Source organism: Pongo pygmaeus, chromosome 6 (genome assembly GCF_028885625.2).
Source record: "Pongo pygmaeus isolate AG05252 chromosome 6, NHGRI_mPonPyg2-v2.0_pri, whole genome shotgun sequence".
NCBI classification, from domain to species: domain Eukaryota; kingdom Metazoa; phylum Chordata; class Mammalia; order Primates; family Hominidae; genus Pongo; species Pongo pygmaeus.
In genome coordinates, this window is record NC_072379.2 from 28663752 (window position 1) to 28669958 (window position 6207).

The following is a 6207-nucleotide window of genomic DNA, read 5'->3' on the forward strand; positions in this document are numbered from 1 at the left end:
CCACAGAGGGGACAGCTATGAGGATACTGGATACTTGGACACCAGATAGGAATCTTTTCAGCCATGCATCGTGGGACTCATGCCTGTATTCCCAGTATTTTGGGAGCCCAAGGCAGGAGAATCACTTCAGGACAGGAGTTCAAAACCAGCATAGCAAGACTCCATCTCTACAAAAAATTTTAAAAATAGGCTGCACATGGGGGTGCATGCCTGTAGTCCCAGCTACTCAGGAGGCTGAGGCAGGGGAATCGTTTCAGCCCAGTAGTTCAAGTTTGCAGTGAGCTATGATGGCACCACTGCACTCCAGCCTGGGCAACAGAACAAGACCCTGTCTAAAAAAAAAAAAAATGGCTAGCACAGTGGCTAATGCTTGTAATTCCAGCACTTTGGGAGGCCAAGGCAGGAAGATCAATTGAGTCCAGGAGTTCGAGACCAGCCTGGGCAACACAGCAACATCCTATCTCTAATGTCTTTTTTGTTGTTGTTGGAGACGGAATTTCACTCTTGTTGCCCAGGCTGTAGTGCAGTGGCGTGATCTCGGGTTGTAGTGCAGTGGCGTGATCTCGGCAACCTGATCCCAGGTTGCCGCAACCTGGGAGCTCAAGGCTGCAATAAGCTGTATTCAGGACATTCCACTCCAGCCAGGGTGACAGAGTGAGACCATCTCAAAAAAAAACAAAAAAAAACCGGGCCTCCCAAACATCAGAAAGCTCAGAGGACCACACCTGCCGTTCACCTCTCCTGGGCTCCTGCTGAAGCCAGGGCCACCAGATGGGGGCAAAAAACCTCCCTTAAGCAAGTCCCAAACCACCATTACCTCCAATAAGTACAGACAGGTTACTTGACGGAGATCTGGTCATTCACCAGCCCTGCAGGAGGCAAGAGAAACCAGGGCTGAGGGAGGGATATGACCTGGGCCATACAAACAGAAATGCCTCACAGCCACCACTCCCAGGCAGCCATTTATTTCTGTTGTTTTTTTTTAATTTTTTAATTTTTTTTTTTTTGAGACAAAGTCTTGCTCTCTCAACCAGGCTAGAGTGCAGTGGCGTGATCTCGGCTCACTGCAACCTTCACCTCCAGGGTTCAGGTGATTCTCCTGCCTCAGCCTCCTGAGTACCTGGGATTATAGGCGTGCACCATCATGCCCAGCAAATTTTTGTATTTTTAGTAGAGACGGGATTTTGCCACGTTGGCCAGGCTGGTCTCCAAAACCTGATCTCAGGTGATCCACCCGCCTCAGCCTCCAAAAGTGCTGGGATTACAGGAATGAGCCACCGCGTCTGGTGCTTTTAATTTTAAAAAAGACTTTTTTGGCCAGGCGCAGTGGTCACACCAGTAATGCCAACACTGGATCACTTGAGCCCAGGTGTTCGGGGCTGCAGTGAGCTACAATCTTGAGGCAGGTAGTCAAGGAAGTGACCGCGTTCTTTGGATGTGCCAACCACGGCACTGAGACATGTGACGTGTGAACAAGCAAGTACAGCTACTGTGCATGTGCACCAAGAGAATGACCCAGAACATGCTTAGAGTAACACCTCTTCCCAGCTCCTTAGGAATTCATCATGGAAGACTCCCAGAAAGGGAGTTTTCCCCATAATAATTAGTGCTGTCTCATCCTTACGAGCAGCCTGCCCTGAATTCTCTGTCTCAGGGTGAACAGTGTATTATGCACTCTGTCACCCAGGCTGGGGTGCAGTGTTGCATTCTCAGCTCACTGCAACCTCCACCTCCTGGGTTCAAGCAATTCTGCCATCTCAATCTCCTGAGTATCTGGTATTACAGGCACACGCCACCATGCCCAGCTAATATTGGCCAGGCTGGTTTGAACTCCAGGGCTCAAGTGATCCACCCACCTAGGCCTCCAAACATGCTGGGATTACAGGCATGAGTCACTGCGCCTGGGCTATTCTGCACTTAACTTCCAAAATACTTTTCCTTTGCAATATATTGCTCTATGCTGCATCGCCTTTGCTGTGTGATTCTTGTTTAAATTCTTATTTATTTATTTTATTTTTTTTGAGACAGGGTCTCACTATGTTGCCCAGGCGGATCTCGAACTTTTGAGCTCAAACGATCTGTCCACCTTGGCCTACCAAAGTGCTGGGATGACAGGCATTAACCACCATATCAAGCCTAAACTCTTTTAAACTTGGAACTGCGGCCCCCAAAACAGCTGTCAATAATCTCACCACTGCACTCCAGCCTGGGTGACAGTGCAAGGCCTCATCTCAGAAAAAGAAAAAGATATAAATTTAAAAAAGAAAAAAAAACTTTAAAACTCCTTACACTCTGGGAGGCTGAGGCAGGTGCATCACCTCAGGTCAGGAGTTCAAGTCCAGCCAGGCTAATATGGTGAAACCCCATCTCTACTAAAAAAAAAATAAAAAAATTAACCAGGGGTGCTGGCAGGTGCCTCTAATCCCAGCTACTCAGGAGGCTGAGGCAGGAGAATCTTTTGAATCCAGCCTGTGGAGGTTGCAGTGAGCTGAGATTGTACCACTGCGCTCCAGCCTGGTCAACAGAACGAAACTCCGTCTCAAAAAAAAAAAAAAACAAAAAACACAGGGTCTCCCACTGTTGCCCAGACTGGAGTGCAGTGGCGCCGTCATAGCTCACTGCACCTTTGACCTCCCAGGCTCAAGTGATTCTCCTGCCTCAGCAGCTGGGACTACTGGCACGCATCACCATGCCTGGCTAATTTTTTAATTTTTTGTGGTGATGGTCTTGCTATGTTGCCCAGGCTGGTTTTGAACTCCTGGCCTCAAGTCGTCCTCCCACCAGGGCCTCCTTGTAAAGAGCTGGGATGACAGACGTGAACCACGTCTGGCCCAGCAAAGCTGCTTGTTCCTTGAGCATGATGTGTAGCATGGGGAGGGGGAGTGAGAGCAGCACCATGGGGAAGGGACAGACTGCCACCCTGAGCTGTGTGACATTAGGCTAGACTCCTCTTCTCCAAGTGAGATCAACCACACAGGTGATTTCAGGAGCCAGTGTCCACTCAGAAAGCCTGGATTTTAGCTCTGCAGGTGGATGGGAACCTGTAAGGGTTTACAGATGCTGGCAGCACCTTTTTCCTGGGAGAACTTTCCAAACAGGGAACAAACAGAGCCACCCTGGGCCCCGTGGAGGGAGGGTCCTACCAGAAGCCCTCACCACTGTCATGCTCCACACCGGTGGTGACGGTGATGTCATCGATGTAGGTGGTGGGTGTCGTGTACAGAAGCACAGACCGCTGCAGTCCCACGTAGTTGAAGAAGTCAAAGTCTGCGTTCCGGACAAAGTAATCCTTGGGATACCTAGGGTGGGAGGACTGTGGTTCACTGGGCCCTTGCCCTGGGTCCTTTGACTTCAGCCCACATGCCTCCCAGCCTCCCCAGATCTAGGGCCTCCACTCTGAGAAAGCCACCCTGTCCCTAGCAGGAAGACCTCGGGGTGGTGCAGGAAGGTGGGTGCGTGTGGTGGAGACAGGATGGTACCCACGTGGAGGTGTTGGTCATGTAGCAGATGGTCCCTGCTGGCAAGGTGGAGGGGATGAGCATGTGGTTGATGGCGATAGTGATGCGGCGGCGGGAGGGCAGAGGGCCCACCTGAAACAGGCTGCTGATGTCGGCGTTGAAGGGGAGGTAGACCCCTCATGCTCTAGCGCGTCGATGCCATTTACCCACTGCAGACACAGGAGATATAAGGGACGGCAGGTCACGGCTTGAGGAGGGGCCCTGCTATTGGGCACTCCCTCACATAACCTGCAGCATGGGGCTCAGGGGCCTGCCAGCCAGACGGGAAGAATAACATCCCAATGGGGTAGATCAGGCCACTTATCCCCCTACACAGGGCACAGCCCCCAGGGCAGGGCAGGGCCGCCCACCATCCCACCCCAGGAGAAAGGCTATGAGTGGCTGCTGGGGGTCCCATGCTATTCAGCAGCCGTGCCCACCCACCAACCCTGCCTGCTCCTGGCTGCACTGACCATGATGGCATAGGAGTGGGCACTGCCAATCCTCAGCACCACTCTTCTGTGCAGGTCCTGGGTCCATTGCTTCAGCAGGGTCACCTCCTGTTCATACCACATCTGGCTTACAAACTGCAGCCGCCAGTCCTGGCCAATGTCATTGAAGCTGGAGGGAACCAGCATGTCCAGCGTGGGGCCCAACTGCAGAAAGAAGGGCTGGGCTCAGCTCCCAGGCCCCCAAAGGGAGCCAAGACCAGTGTGCTGCACAGCTGTGTCTTGAGACATAGCACAAGCCCTGACAGATAGCAGGGACTCCTGGCAGAACGGGCAGATAATTTGCTGATGACAGGTCAACCGTCAGGGCGGTTTGTGCACCTGGGCCAGTGGGCCCAGGAGTTCCTCCTCAGAGGGAATGGGGCCCAATATCTCCCGAGACAGGAGCAAGCCCAGAGCCACATCCCGACCCGAGGAAAGAAGGTTCAGACCCCTGACTAAGAGGCAGATGACCCACTGCCTGTCACAGGGAAGAGGGCTGGTTGGGGGGATGGGGGGCTTTGCTTAGGACACTGTGAGTGGGACCCATGCTAGCACCCAGTTCTCTCCTCTTCCTCCTGTACTGAATGCCGCGAAGTCAGAAAAAGAGGATCTAGAACAGGCAAAAGCGGCCCAGACTGCACCTGATCCCACTTCTCTGCTGACCACATCCAAGTGAGGAGGGGAACAGGGGTGGTATCCTTGGCCTGTCACGTCCTGTCCTGTACCTGAACCTTGAAAACCAGGGGACCCTCCTGCCTTGGCAGAGCTGACCTCAGGACGTCTCAACTGTCCCGTCCTCCCGATCCCTGGGCCCAGCTCTGTGCAGTGCCTGCCCCTCTGGCCCACTGAGTGTCTGGGTGGCTCATAGCTGTTATCAGAACTTTGGGAGGTCAATTGTGGTAGGATGGCTTGAGGCCAGGAGTTCCACACCAGCCTGGGCAATGTAGTGAGACCCTATATCTTAGAAAAAGTTGTTTGGTTTTCTTTTCTTTTCTTTTTTTTTTTTGAGACGGAGTCTCACTCTGTTGCCAAGGCTGCAGTGCAGCGCGGTGATCTCGGCTTACTGCCACCTCCGCCTCCCGGGTTCAAGCAATTCTCCTGCCTCAGCCTCCCAAGTAGCTGGGTATGCACCACCACACCCGGCTAGTTTTTACATTTTTAGTAGAGACAGTGTTTCACCATGTTGGCCAGGCTGGTCTTCAACTCCTGGCCTCAGGTGATCTACCTGTCTCGGCCTCCCAAAGTGCTGGCATTACAGGCATGCGCCACCAAGCACGGCCACATTTTTTTTTTTTGAGACAGAGTGTTGTTCTGTCGCCCAGGCTGGAGTGCAGTGGCGCGATCTCGGCTCACTGCAAGCTCCGCCTCCCGGGTTCACGCCATTCTCCTGCCTCAGCCTCCGGAGCAGCTGGGACTACAGGCGCCCGCCACCACGTCTGGCAAATTTTTTAATTTTTTGTACTTTTTTTTTTAGTAGAGATGGGGCTTCACTGTGTTAGCCAGGATGGTCTCGATCTGCTGACCTCGTGATCCGCCGGCCTCAGCCTCCCAAAGTGCTGGGATTACAGGCGTGAGACACCGTGCCTGGCCCTTTTTTTTTTTAATTAGCCAGGCGTGGTGGCCCCAGCTAACTTGCAAGGCTAGAGTGGGAGGATCGCTTGAGCTCAGAAGTTAGGACTGCACCACTGCGGTCCAGCCCGGGTGACAAGGCCAAACCCAGTCTCAAAACATTTTTTTTAAATTAAAAATAAACATTTAAAAGATGGACATTGCCCGGGCTCAGGCTTCGCCTCCGGAGGGGGCTCCGCAGAAGCGCTTCCTCCTCCTCCTCTGGCCTCCTCTGCCTCGGCCATCCTGGGTCCCCCAGTCCCCCCACCCCGCGCCCCCCAAGCCTGCTGACCTTTAACCTCCTCCCGGCTCCCAACTCTGCGGCGCCCAGGTGAAGGAGCCTGCGGGGTGGCCCAGGCTCCTCCACTCCCGCTCCCGGGCTTCCGGGGGCCTCCTGGCCCTGTCCCAAGCACGCACCTCTCGCAGCGGACGCCAGTAACACTGCTTCTAGAAGCCACGGCACCGGTTGTCTGGAAGAAGTCGGCGCAGAAGCTTCAGGGGCCATCCAGCTTCTTGCGCTCCCGCGACGGCCTCTCTCAGGGGTACAGCATCCCGCACTGCAGCGCCAGCGCGCAGCCCCACAACACCAACCCGAGCACCTCTCAGGTATC

At 53.9% G+C, this 6207-nt stretch overlaps 1 protein-coding gene across 6 annotated transcripts in view; it reads right to left on the minus strand.

Moving 5' to 3' along the window:
- The window catches only part of LOC129041495 (beta-glucuronidase-like), a 31121-nt gene extending 27829 nt beyond the window's left edge, over positions 1–3292 (minus strand). For 3 of the 6 annotated variants that reach the window (XM_063668399.1, XM_063668396.1, XM_063668395.1), the window contains exons 1-2: positions 3157–3292; positions 818–869 (exon numbers count right to left, since the gene is read on the minus strand). The gene's annotated coding sequence lies outside the window, so the exon portion shown is untranslated. Of the gene's footprint in view, positions 1–817; positions 870–3143 lie in introns of all 6 variants that reach the window. The other 3 variants (XM_063668400.1, XM_063668397.1, XM_063668398.1) reach the window with 2 other exon arrangements.
- Between the last annotated feature and the right edge of the window lie 2915 nt (positions 3293–6207).